At 40.1% G+C, this 15,189-nt stretch overlaps 1 protein-coding gene across 3 annotated transcripts in view; it reads right to left on the bottom strand.

Moving 5' to 3' along the window:
* GPSM2 (G protein signaling modulator 2) overlaps positions 1 to 1,318 on the bottom strand; it is a 49,465-nt gene extending 48,147 nt beyond the window's left edge. The window contains exon 1 of one of the 3 annotated variants that reach the window (XM_055339292.1): positions 1,052 to 1,318. The gene's annotated coding sequence lies outside the window, so the exon portion shown is untranslated. Of the gene's footprint in view, positions 1 to 604; positions 1,029 to 1,051 lie in introns of those variants that run through there. The other 2 variants (XM_055339288.1, XM_055339289.1) reach the window with 2 other exon arrangements.
* Between the last annotated feature and the right edge of the window lie 13,871 nt (positions 1,319 to 15,189).

Raw genomic sequence — 15,189 nt, 5'->3', positions numbered from 1 at the left:
TGCCCGCCCACGAAGGAGCCTGCCAGTTCACCGTCGACGTAGAGCGCGGTAGTCTGGCACTGCCCTCCCGCCCCCCGCCCCCGCCCCCCAGTCCTCCCTCTCCTCACACACACCCAGGTCAATCAACAGCGATCGTCCCTTTGTTCACAAGTGAGCAACAGAAGAACCAACCCAAGCTGCTTCTCGAATAAGGGGCAACCCAAGCAGCAGTGGTCTTTATCAGAGGTAATCACAGTGGCGGCTATCACACCGGAAATCTCCGGGCACCCTCCTAGAGTGGCGGCTTGAAAATTCAGCTCGGGTGGCATGCTGAGCCCACACACGCTACCCAGACTCCAACCCAAGTCGACAGAAAGGAAAGCCAAGAAGCGACTTCGTGCCGCTCTGCGCTGCGCAGAGTTGAATTATGCATCAAGGCAAATAAAATTTCCAACCTTACCCGTTTTCTTTAACGGAGTCCAAGTGACACCAGTTAAAAGGATACGACTGGCAACCATGAAAACAAAGAACTGACAGATTTCCCACTTTTTTTTTTTTAACTCTTCAAGGATAGTCTATAGATTATGCAAATTTTCAGACAAGGGCCTTAACGTCCTCTGCTCACCGGGGCGTCTTGCAGCCGCCTACCAGCCCCGTCGGGCGCGGATTCACGAACCGCGACGCGATGGACGCAGGTGCGCGCCGGCCCGCCAGCTCCGGGGGCAAGCGCGCGGGAACGCCGCCCGCCGCGGCGCGACTCGGCGCGACTCGGCCGGCGCTCGGGGTCTTCGCCCACCGCCGCCGCCCTCAGAAGGCGTGAGGAGTCGCGGTGCCCTATCGGACTTTTTATTTCTGAAAAGTTGGAGAACAGAGCTCTTACGCGGGACCCTCCTGCAAAGCCTCGCCACAGGAAAACAGCTCGCGCCCTCCAGCCGCGGCTCCTCTCCCCGCTTCTGGTTTCCTCAGCCTCCCGGCCGACCCCCGGGACGCCGCCCGCGCACCGGCCCCGCGCGCACACACGCCCCCCGGCCGGCTCCCCGCGCGGGGCGCCCTCGGACGCCTCCGCACTCACCTCCCGCGGGCCGGCGAGTCCCGGAGCGCGGCGGACGCCACGGGGCTGCAGCGGCGGCCGCCTCGGGCGCCGGACGGTGGCCGCGGCCCCTCCCCCAGGCGGGCCCGCGCGGGGGGCGCGTCTCCGGGCTGGGGCACCAGGGAGGCAGGCGCGCCCCCCCGCCGCTCGCCCTGGGTCACGTGGGCCAGAGCTCGCTGGGCCGTCCTCGCCGCCCGGGGCCCCTCGGCGCCGCCCGCCCCGCCGGTCCCCCTCTGCGCCTGCGCCCCAGCTGCCGTCGCTCCCTTTCAAACCGACAACGCCCCGCGTCTTTCGGACCCGCCAATGGCCGGCGCGGGGGGCGGGGCCGGGGCGCGGGGGGCGGGGCGGGGGCGGGGCTGCGCGTCCAGCTGCCCGGGATCCGGCGGGGAGGCCGGACCGCGACCTGATATCAAGTGGGGACCGAGGGGGGACGGCTTTCCTGGCGTCTTTCCGCAGACACCGAGGGGTGCAGCGGTAAATGTCGCGCAGCGTGCGCAGAGGGGCTCTGGCCCAGACCCCGTTAAAAGCTGGTGCTCAGAGCAGATGTGTCCTGCACTTACGGCTCCGTTCCGCCTGGAGAACGAGTTTCCCAAGCGGCATCGGCGGGATGTTTAAGAAAAAAAGAGGGACCCGTGTCAAAGTCTGAACGAGGCAGCCTCCGTTCTTGCGGCCCTGTCCCAATTCTGGCATTTCCAGCTGTGAAGACGGCAAACTTGGGTCGAAAGCGGAGTTGCCGGTCCCCGGGAAAATGGGTGGCGCTTAGCTCGGCTTCAGGCCAGTGTCCCAGCCAGACACAGCGGGGCAGGTGCGGGTGGCATCCGTGCACCTCCTCTCTGTATCAAGTTCAACAAAAACGTGGATTTGATTAGATTATTTCTCCACTGAAATGAAAGTTAAATGTTCCTGCAGGCTTAAGGATGTGTCAGGGAAAACCCCAGATTCAGTATGTCTCTGAATGGTGGCCAAAACCAGCAATCCCAGCAGCATTTCTCTTACTGGGGGAACGTGTTTTGGCAAATTGGTCAGAATAACAGCTTTGGCATCAAACTTGACCTGGATTTGACTCGCATCTTTGCCTCTTGTGGGCTGATTGACCTTGAAGGAGTTACTTATCCTCTTTAGCCTCCCTTTCCTCAGCTGCAAAACACAGGTAATGAAGGTGGTGGTTATGCTTCCGTGAAGTAAGTTTTGCTAAGCGGCTAACATAGTGGCTGGCTGCTTAATAAATGGTAGCTCTTACTATTATCAACAACTACCTTTAATATCAGGTACTTATAAACATCAACTGAATTAGATGCCTGTACTATTTCAGAGGTAGGTATTATAATTCCTTCTCACCCATAAATTCTTTTTTGGGTGTTGATAGGAAAACCACAAAGGAAGTGTAGTGTATCAAAATCAGCATGTCCAAAATGAATCATTATTTCTAACCTGGCAATCTTCTCGTACACAAGGGATTTTCTTTCACGGGTGTTAGTTACCTCCATCTTACTCAAGGTGACTTAGTTTTTTAATTCTCCTTTTAAAAGGCATAAATCAGATTATGTCACTCTCCTGTTTGAAAACCTTTAGCGGTTTATCATTTGATTTAAAATAAAATCTAAATTCCCTACCACTGCCCACCAAGCCCTAAGTCATCTTGCCCTACCCACCTCTCTACTCTCCTGTATTTTCCTCTCCTAGCTTACTTCCCTTCCAGTACACAGAACATTCCTCCATCCCTAGAATACACCAAGCCTCAGGGGTCCCTCAAGGCCTTCTCCCTGGCAGTTCTCACTGCCAAGATTTTTTTCCCTCAGGTCCTTTAAATGGCTGGCTCCTTTTCAGCCCTCAGCTTTCAGCTTATTCATTACAGTATTTAGCAAGTATTTATTAGGTTTATACTATGTGTCAGGAACTGTTCTAGGTGGTGGGAATATAGTAAGGAGCAAGACAGAGCACAGCCCCTGCTTTCATGGAGTTCAATAAAAATAAATACTAAGAAAAGTATCAGGTTGTGACAAGTACCGTGCAGAGAATTCAAAGGAGGGTGATGTGAGAGTGAGTGATTGAAAGATACTTTACATTGAGGGTCAAGGTAAGAAAGTCCACTTTGAGAAGGTGGTATTCAAACCAAGACTTTAATTATAAGGAGCCAACTTTAAACTTGAGAACAAGCTTTGTGGGTTTGAGAAACTGGAAAAAGACCACTATGGCTTAAGTGAGGTGAGGTAGAGAAGAACTTACAGGGTCAAGTCACACCAGATTATGTAGACGTTTGTAAGCCAGGATAATGAATGTGGGCTTTATTTTCTAAATGTTAGAATAGCCAGAGGAGATTTTAAACATGGGAATAACTTCATTTGTTTGTATTTTTAAAGGAACACTCTGAAACAAAACCAAAATTTCAGATATTCTCTAAGACAATTAACTCAGACTCTTCATGAACATCATTGTCACGAAAAACAACCAAAGGAGGTACATGAGTCTTGATAGACTCCTAAATCAGAGAGAGATGATGAGAGACTTTAAAAAACATTTAAGAAACAATTGGGGAAATTTGAATATAGAGAATATATTAGATATTAAGGAATTACTGTTAATTTTCCTAGAGATAACATGGAATTATGGTTATATGGAATTTTTTTTTATTACTTTTAGGAGATGCAAGCCTGAGGTACTTAAGGATAAAAAAAACCATGACTTCCGCAACTTACATTCAAATGGTTCACCAAAAGACAGAGAGAGAAATACAAACTAAATGCGAACAATTAGACCTGGGTAAAGATATATTTCTTATTCTTGTACTGCACTATTTACATATTATTCTTTTACTTTTTCTAGAAATTTGGAGTTTTTCAGAATAAAAAGTAAGGAAGAAAATCACTCTGTAAACTTCGATGTCTAAGAGTAATAACCCAGATACGCTGTTCAACACTCCCACTGAAAACAACCTAAAATGCTTTCAAATATTTAAAAAAATAAAAAGAAAATTTATTAATGACCTAGCATTCAAGTAAACATTATTTGGAAGCTAGGAACTAGTAAAAATCGATAAGCAGATGAACTTGAATTTTAGTTATCATGGTCTCATGAGGCATAGAAAAAAGAGACAAAGGCCAGGTCCTACCATGATGGGAATCTAATAAGAGACTTCACACATAAGCCAGGATTCTCAAAGTTCCCTCCTACCTTTTCCCAGAAGACAGCAGAAGAAAATTGCCTATGATCATCCTTAATATAGAATAGAGGAGGAAATCTCTTCTGATGTTTTTTTGTTTGTTTGTTTGTTTGTTTGTTTTTTTACTAAAGACAAAATCTGCTCTACCTGGCTCGTCTGAAACTCAAACACGTAATTTACTTTAAAGTGGTTTCAGGTTAATGGTACCCCCAGGCAACTGGCAAAGCTAAACCAAATCACCTCTAGAGACTGAATGTTTGTGTCTCCCCAAAATTTATATGTTTAAATTTAATTCCCATTGTGATAGTATTTGTGGATAGGGCTTTTGTAATCAAAAGGTCAAGAGGGTGGAGCACTCATGAATGAGATTAGTGTCCTTATAAAAAAAGACCTGAAGGGCAGCCTCACACACAAAGACACAGTGAGGTGACAGCCCTCTAAGAACCAAAAAATGGGCCCTCGCCAGACACAATCTGCTGGCACCCTGATTTTGGACTTCCCAGATTCCAGAACTGTCAGGAATAAATGTTTCATTTAAGCAACCCAGTTTATGATATTTTGTCTGCTCAAGTTGACTAAGACACCAACTTAATCCAAACCCCTAAAATTTACACAGAAGAAATTCCAAGAAATGCAAACTCTTGGTCAAACTGTAAATCATACAAAGAAACAAGGCATCTTATATAAGAATTAGTGAGGGGAAAAAAGCAAAATCAAACTCATAAAGACATTGAAATTGGAATTACCAATCATAGAGTCATAGAGTATAAATATGTTTAATAGATTTAAAGCAATTAAATAGAAGATTGAAAATATAAATAATGAGCAAAGTTCTGCCAAAAATGAACAGCCAGGTTTTAAAAAGAATTCAAAAAACTTTCTAGACTTAAAAAAAAAAAGATATATAGGGGCAACTGAGTGGCTCAGTGGTTGAGCATCTGCCTTTAGCTCAGGTCGTGATCCTGGGATTCTGGGATCGAGTCCCACATCAGGCTCCCCGTGGGGAGCCTGCTTCTCCCTCTGCCTGTGTCTCTGCCTGTCTCTGTGTGTCTCTCATGAATAAATAAGTAAAATCTTAAAAAAAAAAAAGACATATAATAATTAGAATTTAAAAGTCAATAGGCAGGGGGCGCCTGGGTGGCTCAGTCAGTTAAGCATCCAACTCTTGATTTCCACTCAGGTCATGGTCTCAGGGTTGTGAGACTGAGCCCCACTTCAGGCTCTGCACTGGGGATGGAATCTGGAACCTGCTTCAGATTCTCTCTCTCCCTCTGTCCCACCCCCCACTTGCTCTCATGCTTTCTCTCTTAAAAAAAAAAAAGAAAGAAAGAAAGAAAGAAAGAAAGAAAGAAAGAAAGAAAGGCCAGTGGGCAGGTTTATCAGCAGATTAGATATGGTGAAGAGAAAATCAGTAAACTGAAAGATAGAATCAAATTAATTTTTTCATATAAAAGTGAAACAGAGGATAGAAGATCTAACATGTGTCTAATCAAAATTCTAAAATGAGAAGAAAAATAGACAATAATTTACACAAGATTTTAAAAAGAGAAAAAGAAAAAAGATATTTACACATAAGATAATGAAAATGCAGAGCACCAAAAACAAAGAAGTAGCTTTGTAACAAGTACAAGAGAAAGAGCTGACTACCTCCAATGAAACAACACTTAGCTGGTGACTTTGCAACTGTAAAAATATAAGCCAAAAGAATGTACTGAGAGAAAAATGATTGTCAACCTAGAATTATTTAACCAATGCAGATATCTTCTAAAAATGAGATTGAAATAAAGGCATTTTTAGGTAAACAAAAACTGGTTTTGCCATCACAGACCCTCACTAACTGAAGTTATAAAGGTTATCCTTCAAGAAGGAAAATGATCTTGGATAAAGATGCAGAAAGCAGTTGATAACCACAGTAAGTGGCAAGTATGTGGATAATACTATAAACCAATGTCATTGCTCTTTCTTGCCTTGTAGATTCCCTCATTCATCTGTTCAAGAACACATGTGTTTAAATACCTATTATGTGCTAAGCACTATATTAGGGGCTAGGGACATAGCAGCAATTTTATTGCATTTCCACATGACTTGAAAACCCCTCTGATGTTAACACTGCTGATATTGGCACTTCCTTGATCATTTCCCAGTGCCCTGGAGAAGGGAGAGAGCCTTGAATGTGCATAGTTCTACAATGTGCAAGGTTGTTAAGATAGCCCAAGCTTAGTGTTTTGTTTTGTCTTGTTTTGTTTTAAGATTTTATTTATTTATTTGAGAGACAGAGAAATAACAACAGAAAAAACAACCAGGAAGGAAAGAGAGAAGCAGGTTCCTGATGGAGCAGAGAGAAGCAGGCTCTCAACTGAGCAGAACCCTGGGACACGATCTAAGCTGAAGACAAACACTCTACTGATTTGAGCCATCCAGGTGCCCCTTGTTTTGTTTTTTAAGATAAAGCTACAGTGGTTGGACTTTCCTCTAAGTTATAAAGAACTCCATTGAGTCCAGGCAAATTTGAATAATCCAGGAGAAAACACTTGTTTCTTCCCTTTTCAACAAAGTCTATCAGAGAATAACAGTGCTCCCTTAACAGAAACCAAGAATATTAGATGTAGAAGTTCCTCAGCAAGAATGTGGACTTGGTAGAAGTTCCTCAGCAAGAATGTGGACTTTTGGAATAAAAGAGGGAAAAAATGAGGGGAAAGAGCTTTCCAAAGGAACACCTAAGAAAAGGGGCATGGGAAGGAGACCTCAAAATCCAGGAGAAACAGCCTATTAACAGACTTAATCTTCTATTTGAAATATAGAATGACTTAATAGGGGTGCCTGAGTGGCTCAGTTAGTTAGGCATCCAACTCTTGGTTTTGGCTCAGGTCATGATCTCAGGGCTTTGAGATAGAGCCCCATGTCAGGCTCTATGCTCAGTGGGGAGCCTACTTCTCTCCTTCTCCCTCTAACTCTGCCCCTTTACTCTCTCTCTCCCTCTCAAATAAATAAATCTTTTAAAAAAAGAATGTAGAATGATTTAATAAATAATAATAATTAAGAATTATTGATGCTAAATATATACCAGCACTGTTCTAAGCACTTAGATATTTGAAGACTATACCTGGACCCTCATTGGTAATAGGAACTAAATGGACTAATACATATAAAGTGTTTAAGACAATGCCTTATGCATAATAAGTATCTTTACAACCCTGTGACACAAGTATTAATAGCATATTCATTTTACAGAATCTTAAGTTGATTCCCTATAAGCAGGTCCTGAAACAAGGATTAAATATGCATGATTTATTGAAGAAGAGCTTTCAGGATGAACCTGTAAGAAAAAGAGTAAAACAGGATAGTGAACAGAAAAGGGTCAAGTAAGAATGGATCTTAAAAATCTTAGCCTTGGTCTGACTCACACAGGGAAGTCTCTAGAGTCTAGAGCATGAACCATAAAATTAGCCCCCCACTTTACAGAAGAGTGGCAGCTTTTTGTATCTCCATATTGGGATGGGGTGGGGTATAACTTCCCCAGCTCCTTGTAGTGCAAACTCTACAAAGAGAAGGACAGCTGTAATCCTTAACAGCCAACCTCACAGGTCTGGGAGATGAAGGTACTGGTGAGTAAAGGGTATCCAGACAGGGCACCTAAGCAGCATACACCACAGCTGGCAAATGGCAGAGCCAGTCTGTCTCAGGGGCTAGGCTTTTAACCTCTCCATATGTTGCTTCTTATAAAGTCAAAAGGAAGATGACAAATGAAGACATGTGATAGACAAAGGGTTAATATTAAATACTTATATTTTAAGAGCTCTTACTATGAAACAACCCAACAGAAAAAATGGCAACAACCCAATAGAAGGAAAGGCCAAGGACTAACACTTTAGAATGGAATTTTAAGAGCCCACAATGAGCCCACATATGAACTTCAGCATCACTAGGGTTTAAATAAACTCAAAACAATGGGATACTTTTTTTGCCTATCAAATTGTAGATGAAAAAGGATGATAATACTCAATATGATGAAATTAGTCCTCTTACATGTTGCTGTTGGGGCTGGAAATTGGTATAATCATTTTGAAGGAAGGTTCTGTAATATATATCAAAAACTTTAGCACCTCTGGACCAATTCCAGAGGTAATAATTCCATTTTTAAGGACTTTACCTACATAAATGATCAGACAAGTGTGCAAAATAAATGTACCAGGTGTTCATCACATTCAGCACCCAACCATTTATAATATGGAAACATTAGACACAATTTATATGCCCAGAGATTAGTGAAAACAGTACTTGTTCACCCATACAATGGAATATTACACAGCCATTAAAAATTATGGCTTAAAACACAGTCTACACAGGGAATGACCATACACAAAACCATTCCTTCAAGTTTAGGAGAAGTAGCTGTTTTGCCTAATTTATAGAAACAAACAGGACATCAAGCAAAATGAAGAGACAGAAGAATATGCTCCAAATAAAAGACAAGACAAAACCTTGAAAAAAGAGCTAAATGAAACAGAGATAACCAATCAACACAAGAGTTCAAAGTAAAGGTCATAAAGATGCTCACTGGATTGGAGAAAGGAGGGATAAATTCAGTGAGAACTTCAACAAAGATTTTTTAAAAAGAACCAATCAGGCATCCCTGGGTGGTGCAGTGGTTTAGCGCCTGCCTTTGGCCCAGGGCGCGATCCTGGAGACCTGGGATCGAATCCCACGTCGGGCTCCTGGTGCATGGAGCCTGCTTCTCCCTCTGCCTATGTCCCTGCCTCTCTCTCTCTCTCTCTCTCTCTCTCTCTCTCTCTCTCTCACTATCATAAATAAATAAAAAATTTTAAAAGAACCAATCAGAATTGAATAATACAATAACTGAAATGAAATATACATTAGAAGAAATCAATTGTAGATTGGAGGATGGAGAAGAACAGATCAGTGATCTGGAAGACAGGGTAATGGGAAGTACATAAACTGAACACCAAAAAATGAAAAAGAACAAAAAACAAGGAGAAGAGGTTAGAGGATCTCTTGAATAACATAAAGTGAGCAAGCATTTGTATTACATAGATGCCAGAAGAAGAGGGAAAGAACGGGGCAGAAAACTTATCTGAAGAAATAATAGCTTAAAAATTCCCTAAGCTGAGGAAGAGCACAGATATCAAGGTTCAGGAAGCACAGAGAGTTCCAAACAAGATGAAGCCAAGGAGAACCATACCACAACATAAAACAATTAAAAAATATATCTACAAAATTAGTTAAGGGGACTCACAAAATAAAAAGATGTGAAATATGACAACATATACATAAAATGTGGTGGGGGGTAAAAATGAAATTCTTTTAGAATGTGTTTGACTAAAAGTGGCCATCAACTTAATAGAGACTGCTATATACTTAAGATGTTATATATAAACCTCCTGGTAGCCACAAACCCAAAGCCTATAATAGATACCCTAAAAATAAAGAGGAAGAAAGCCAAGTATAACACTAAAGAAACTCATCAATCACAGGGAAAGAGAGCAAGGGGAAAAGGGAACAGGGAACTAAAACAAAAACAAAAAAACCGAGAACAATTAACAAAATGGCAATAAGTACATACCTATCAATAATTCCTTTACATGTAAATGGTCTAAATAATGGCCTAAATTCTCCAAAGACATAGGGTGACAGCAGGGATGAAAAAATAAGACCTACCTACCCACCCATATGCTGCATGCAAGAGATGTAGTTCAGAGACCAAAAGACACCTATAGACTGAAAGTGAAGGAATGGATAAAGATATTCCATGTGAATGAAAACAGGAAAAAAATAAAGAGCCAGGGTAGTAATACTTATACAAAATGAACTTTATTTTTTTCTTTTTACTTTTTTGACATTTAAAATTTTTAATTTCAAATAACATATAAAATAAACTTTAAAACAAAGATTGAAGGACACCTGTGTGGCTCAGTGGTTGAGCGTCTGCCTTGGGCTCAGGGTGTGAACCCAGAGTTCTGGGATCAGGTCCCACATTGGGCTTCCTGCGTGGAGCCTGCTTCTCCCTCTGCCTGTGTCTCTGCCTCTCTGTCTGTCTCTCATGAATAAATAAATAAATAAAATCTTTAAAATCAATCAAACAAACAAATATTGAGGGATGCCTGGGTGGCTCAGCGCTTGAGCATATGCCTTCAGCTCAGGGCATGATCTTGGGTCTGGGGATCAAGTTCCACATCAGGTTCCCTGTGAGGAGCCTGCTTCTCCTGTCTACGTCTCTGCCTCTCTCTCTGTATCTCTCATGAATAAATAAATAAAATCTAAAATAAATAAAACAAAGATTGAAGAGGCACCTGGATGTCTCAGTAAGTTAAACACTTAACTCTTGATTTTAGCTCAGGTCATGATTTCAGTATTATGAGATTGAGCCCTGCATTAGCTACCCTACTTAGAGGTGAATCTGCTTGAGATTCTCTCTCCCCCTCTGCCTTACACCCCACCTCCCCACTCTCTCTCAAATAAATAAATCTTTTTTAAATATTGTATTTATTTAGTTATTCATGAGAAACACAGTGAGAGAGAGAGAGGCAGAGACACAGGCAGAGAGAGAAGCAGGCTCCATGCAGGGAGCCTGACATGGGACTTGATCCCGGGACCCCAGGATCACACCCTGGGCTGAAGGCAGGTGCTAAACTGCTGAGCCACCCAGTCGTCCCAATAAATAAATCTTTAAAAAAAAAAGATTCTCAAAAAATAAAGATCCTCTCTCTCTCCCCACCCCCACCTCTTTCTCTTAAAAAAAAAAAGAAAAGAAAAAAAGAAACAAAGACTGCAGCAAGAGACAATAAGGGTATTACATAATGATCAATTCCAATAAGAGGATATAACAACTGTAAATATTTATGCACCCAACATTGGAACATCTAAACACATAAAGCAAATATATGTAATGGAAAAATTGACAGTAATACACTAATAAGTAGAGAACTTTAACACCGCACTTACATCAATGAATAGATTATCCCAGCAGGAAATCAATAAGGAAACTGTGTCTTTGAATGACTAATAGATCAGATGGACTTAAAAAATATATACAGAATATTCCCTTCAAAAACAACAGCATACACAATCTTTTCAAATGCACATGGAAGATTCTCCATGACAAATCACATGTTAGGTGACAAAACAAGTCTTAATACATTTAAGGAACTTTAAATCATATCAAGTATCTTTTCTGCCCACAATGGTATGAAACTAGAAATCAATCATAAGAGAAAAACTGGAAACAGCACAAACACATGAAGGCTAAACAACATGCTAAACAATCCATGAGTCAATGAAGAAATAAAAGGAAATTTAAAAATACAGGAAGACAAATGAAAATGAAAACACAACAGTCCAAAATCTTTGGATGCAGTGAAAGCAGATCAAGAGGGAAATTTATAGTGATACAAGCCTACTTCAAGAGACAAGAAGAGGGATCCCTGGGTGGTGCAGTGGTTTAGCGCCTGCCTTTGGCCCAGGGCGCGATCCTGAAGACCTGGGATCGAATCCCACGACGGGCTCCCGGTGCATGGAGCCTGCTTCTCCCTCTGCCTATGTCTCTGCCTCTCTCTCTGTGTGTGACTATCATAAGTAAATAAAAATTTAAAAAAAAGAGAGAGACAAGAAGATCTTAAACAATCTAACCTTATACATTAAAAAAAAAAAGGGGGGAAAGAAGACCAAACCCCAAAGTCACTAAAGGAAAGGAAGTAATAAAGATCAGAGCAGAATTAGGGACCCCTGGGCGGCTCTATTGGTGAGGCATCTGACTCTTGATTTTGACTCAGATCATGATCTCAGGATAGTGAGATTGAGCCCTATGTTGGGCTTTACACTCAGCAGGGAGTCTGCATGAGATTCTCTCCCTCTACCCTTCCCTCCTCAAATAAATAAAAGTAAATATATTTTTTAAAATATCAGAATTAAATGAGAGACAAAAAAAAAAACCCAATGAAACCAAGATCTAGCTCTTTGAAAAGAAACAAAATTCATAAGCATTTAGCAAGATTCATCAAGAAAAAAAGAGAGGACATGAATAAATAAAATCAGAAATGAAAAAGGAGACATGGGATCCCTGGGTGGTGCAGCGGTTTGGCACCTGCCTTTGGCCCAGGGCGCGATCCTGGAGACCCGGGATCGAATCCCACATCGGGCTCCCGGTGCATGGAGCCTGCTTCTCCCTCTGCCTATGTCTCTGCCTCTCTCTCTTTCTCTCTCTGTGACTATCATAAATAAATAAAAATTTAAAAAAAAAAAAAAAAAGAAAAAGGAGACATAACAACCAGCACAATAGAAGTACAAAAGATTAAAAAAAAAAGAAGTACAAAAGATTATAAGCAACTACAATGGTACATTATATGCCAATAAATTAAACAACCTAGGAGAAATGGATACTCTCCTAGAAGCATACAACCTTCTAAAACTGAATCAGGAAGAGGTAGAAAATCTTAATAGACTGATTACTAGTAATGAAATTAAATTGGTAATAAAAAAACTCCCAACAAACACAGCTCCAAGATCAGATGAATTCACAGGTGAATAGTATCAACCAATTAAAAAAGACTTAAGATCTATTTGTTTCAAACTATTCCAAATAATATAAGAGGAAGGAAAGCTTCCAAATACCATTCTATGAGACCAGTATTACCCTGATACTAAAACCAGACAAAGACACTACAAAACAAACAAACAAACAAACAAACAAACAAACAAAACAAAATACAGGCCAATATTCCTAATTAATATAGATGCAAAAATTCTCAACAAAATATTAGCAACCCACATTCAATAACATGTTAAAAGGGTCATATACCAAGATCAAATAAGATTTGTTTTAGAGATGCAGGGATGGTTCAACATCTGCAAATCAATCAGTATAAAAAACACATTAACAAAATGAAAGATCACACAATAATCTCAGGTGCAGAAAAAGCCTTTGACAAAATTCAACATCCATTCATGATAGAAACTCTCAAAAAAGTGTTTTTATTTTTTTAAAGTATATTGTTTCTCCTTTTTTTTTAAGCTTTCATTTTTATGTAATCTCTATACCCAATGCTGGCCTCTAACTCATGATTCTGAGATCAAGAGTTACATGCTTCACTGACTGAGCCAGCCAGGTGCCCCCAAATAGTGGGTTTAGAAGAACATATCTCATGCTTGCTTCGGCAGCACATATACCAAAAATTGGAATGATGGACACTTGAGTTGTTTCCATATCTTGGCTATTGTAAATAATGCTGCAATAAACATAGGGGTACATATATCTTTTCAAATTAGGGTTTTCATTTTCTTTGGGTAAATAACCAGTAGTGGAAATACTGGAGCATATGATATTTTTATTTTTAATTTTTTTGAGAAATCACCATACTGTTTTCCACAGTGACTGCACCACTTTGCATTCCCACCAACAGTGCACAAGCGTTCCTTTTTCTCTGTATCCTCACTAACACTTGTTATCTCTTGTCTTTTTGATACTAGCCATTCTGATTCATGTGAAGTGATATCTCATTGTGGTTTTGATTTGCATTTCCCTGATGATTAGTGACATTGAGCATTTTTTCATGTGTCTATTTGCCATCTGTATGTCTTCCTTGGAGAAAATTTCTATTCTGTTTCTCTGCTCATTTTTAATTAGATTATTTGTTTTTCTGATGTTGAGTTGTATAAGTTCTTTATGTATTTTAGATATTAATCCCTTATTGGATATATCATTTGCAAATATCTTCTCCCATTCAGTAGGTTGACTTTTTGTTTTGTTGATGGTTCTTTCCTTTGTGCAAAAAGCTTTTCATTTTGGTGTAGTCTCAATAGCTTATTTTTGTTTCCCTTGCCTAAGGTGATGACATATCTAGAAAAATATTGCTAAGATTTATGTCAAAGACATTATTGTCTATATTTTCTTTTGGGAGTTTTATAGTTTTGGATCTCACATTTAGGTCTTTGATCCATTTTTAGTTTATTTGTATGTATAGTCTAAAAAGGTGATCCAATTTTATTCTTTTGCATGTAGCTGTTCAGTTTTCCCAGAATCATTTATTGAATAGACTGTCTTTTCTCCATTGTATGTAATTGGTGGTTGTCAGAGAGACGGGGTGGGTGTGATTGAGCAAAACGTGTTTAAGGATAGTGGGAGGTACAGGCTTCCTTTCATGGAATGAATAAGTCACAGGGATGAAAGGTACTGCATAGAGAATATAGTTAATTGTATTATAATAGGGTCATAATGTAACATTTGGTAGTTATACTTGTAGTGAGAATAGCATAATATATAGAGTTGTTGGAATCACTATGTTGTACACTTGAAACGAACATAACGTTGTCAACTATACTTCAAAAAAAAAGATGGCTTAGATGTATCCTGGTTGACACAAATACAATATGTTGAATTGAGTTCTTACATTTTCTAACACCTTTCATAATGAACATGTATTATTTTTGTAATAACAAAAAATAGTCATATTGTGGATAATAGTTAAATGAGCAAAGGACTGAGAGAATTCACAAATTAAAAAATTAAAGAGCTAATAAACATATGAAAAATGTCCAGACTTTCTAGTCATCAAAGTACTGCAAACTGAGACAACATTGAAATACTTTATTTGTTGACAAAGATTTTTTTTAAATGTCACTGTTCAGTGTTACAGAGCATATCAAACTATCATTGCCATGTTGCTGGTGAGAATATATGCTTGTACAGACTTCTTGAAATCATTATTAGGAACATTACAATTTTTATACTTGTCCTAATACTTGCTCACCTAAGAATTTATCCCAAGGAAATAATTTAAAATATAGGTAAAGATAAAAATTTTGAAAACTGGAATCAATCTAAATATCTGTTGTTAGGAAAATGATTAATTACAGTGTAGCCATGTAGTGGACAGAACTATTAAAAATAAACATTTATTTCAAAGTACAATAAAATGGGGAAATGTTCTTTATGTTTAGTGAAAAAAAG

The sequence above is a fragment of the Nyctereutes procyonoides genome, unplaced genomic scaffold (genome assembly GCF_905146905.1).
Source record: "Nyctereutes procyonoides isolate TBG_1078 unplaced genomic scaffold, NYPRO_anot_genome, whole genome shotgun sequence".
In the NCBI taxonomy this organism is placed as follows: Eukaryota; Metazoa; Chordata; class Mammalia; order Carnivora; family Canidae; genus Nyctereutes; species Nyctereutes procyonoides.
This window is presented reverse-complemented; position numbering and strand designations above follow the sequence as displayed.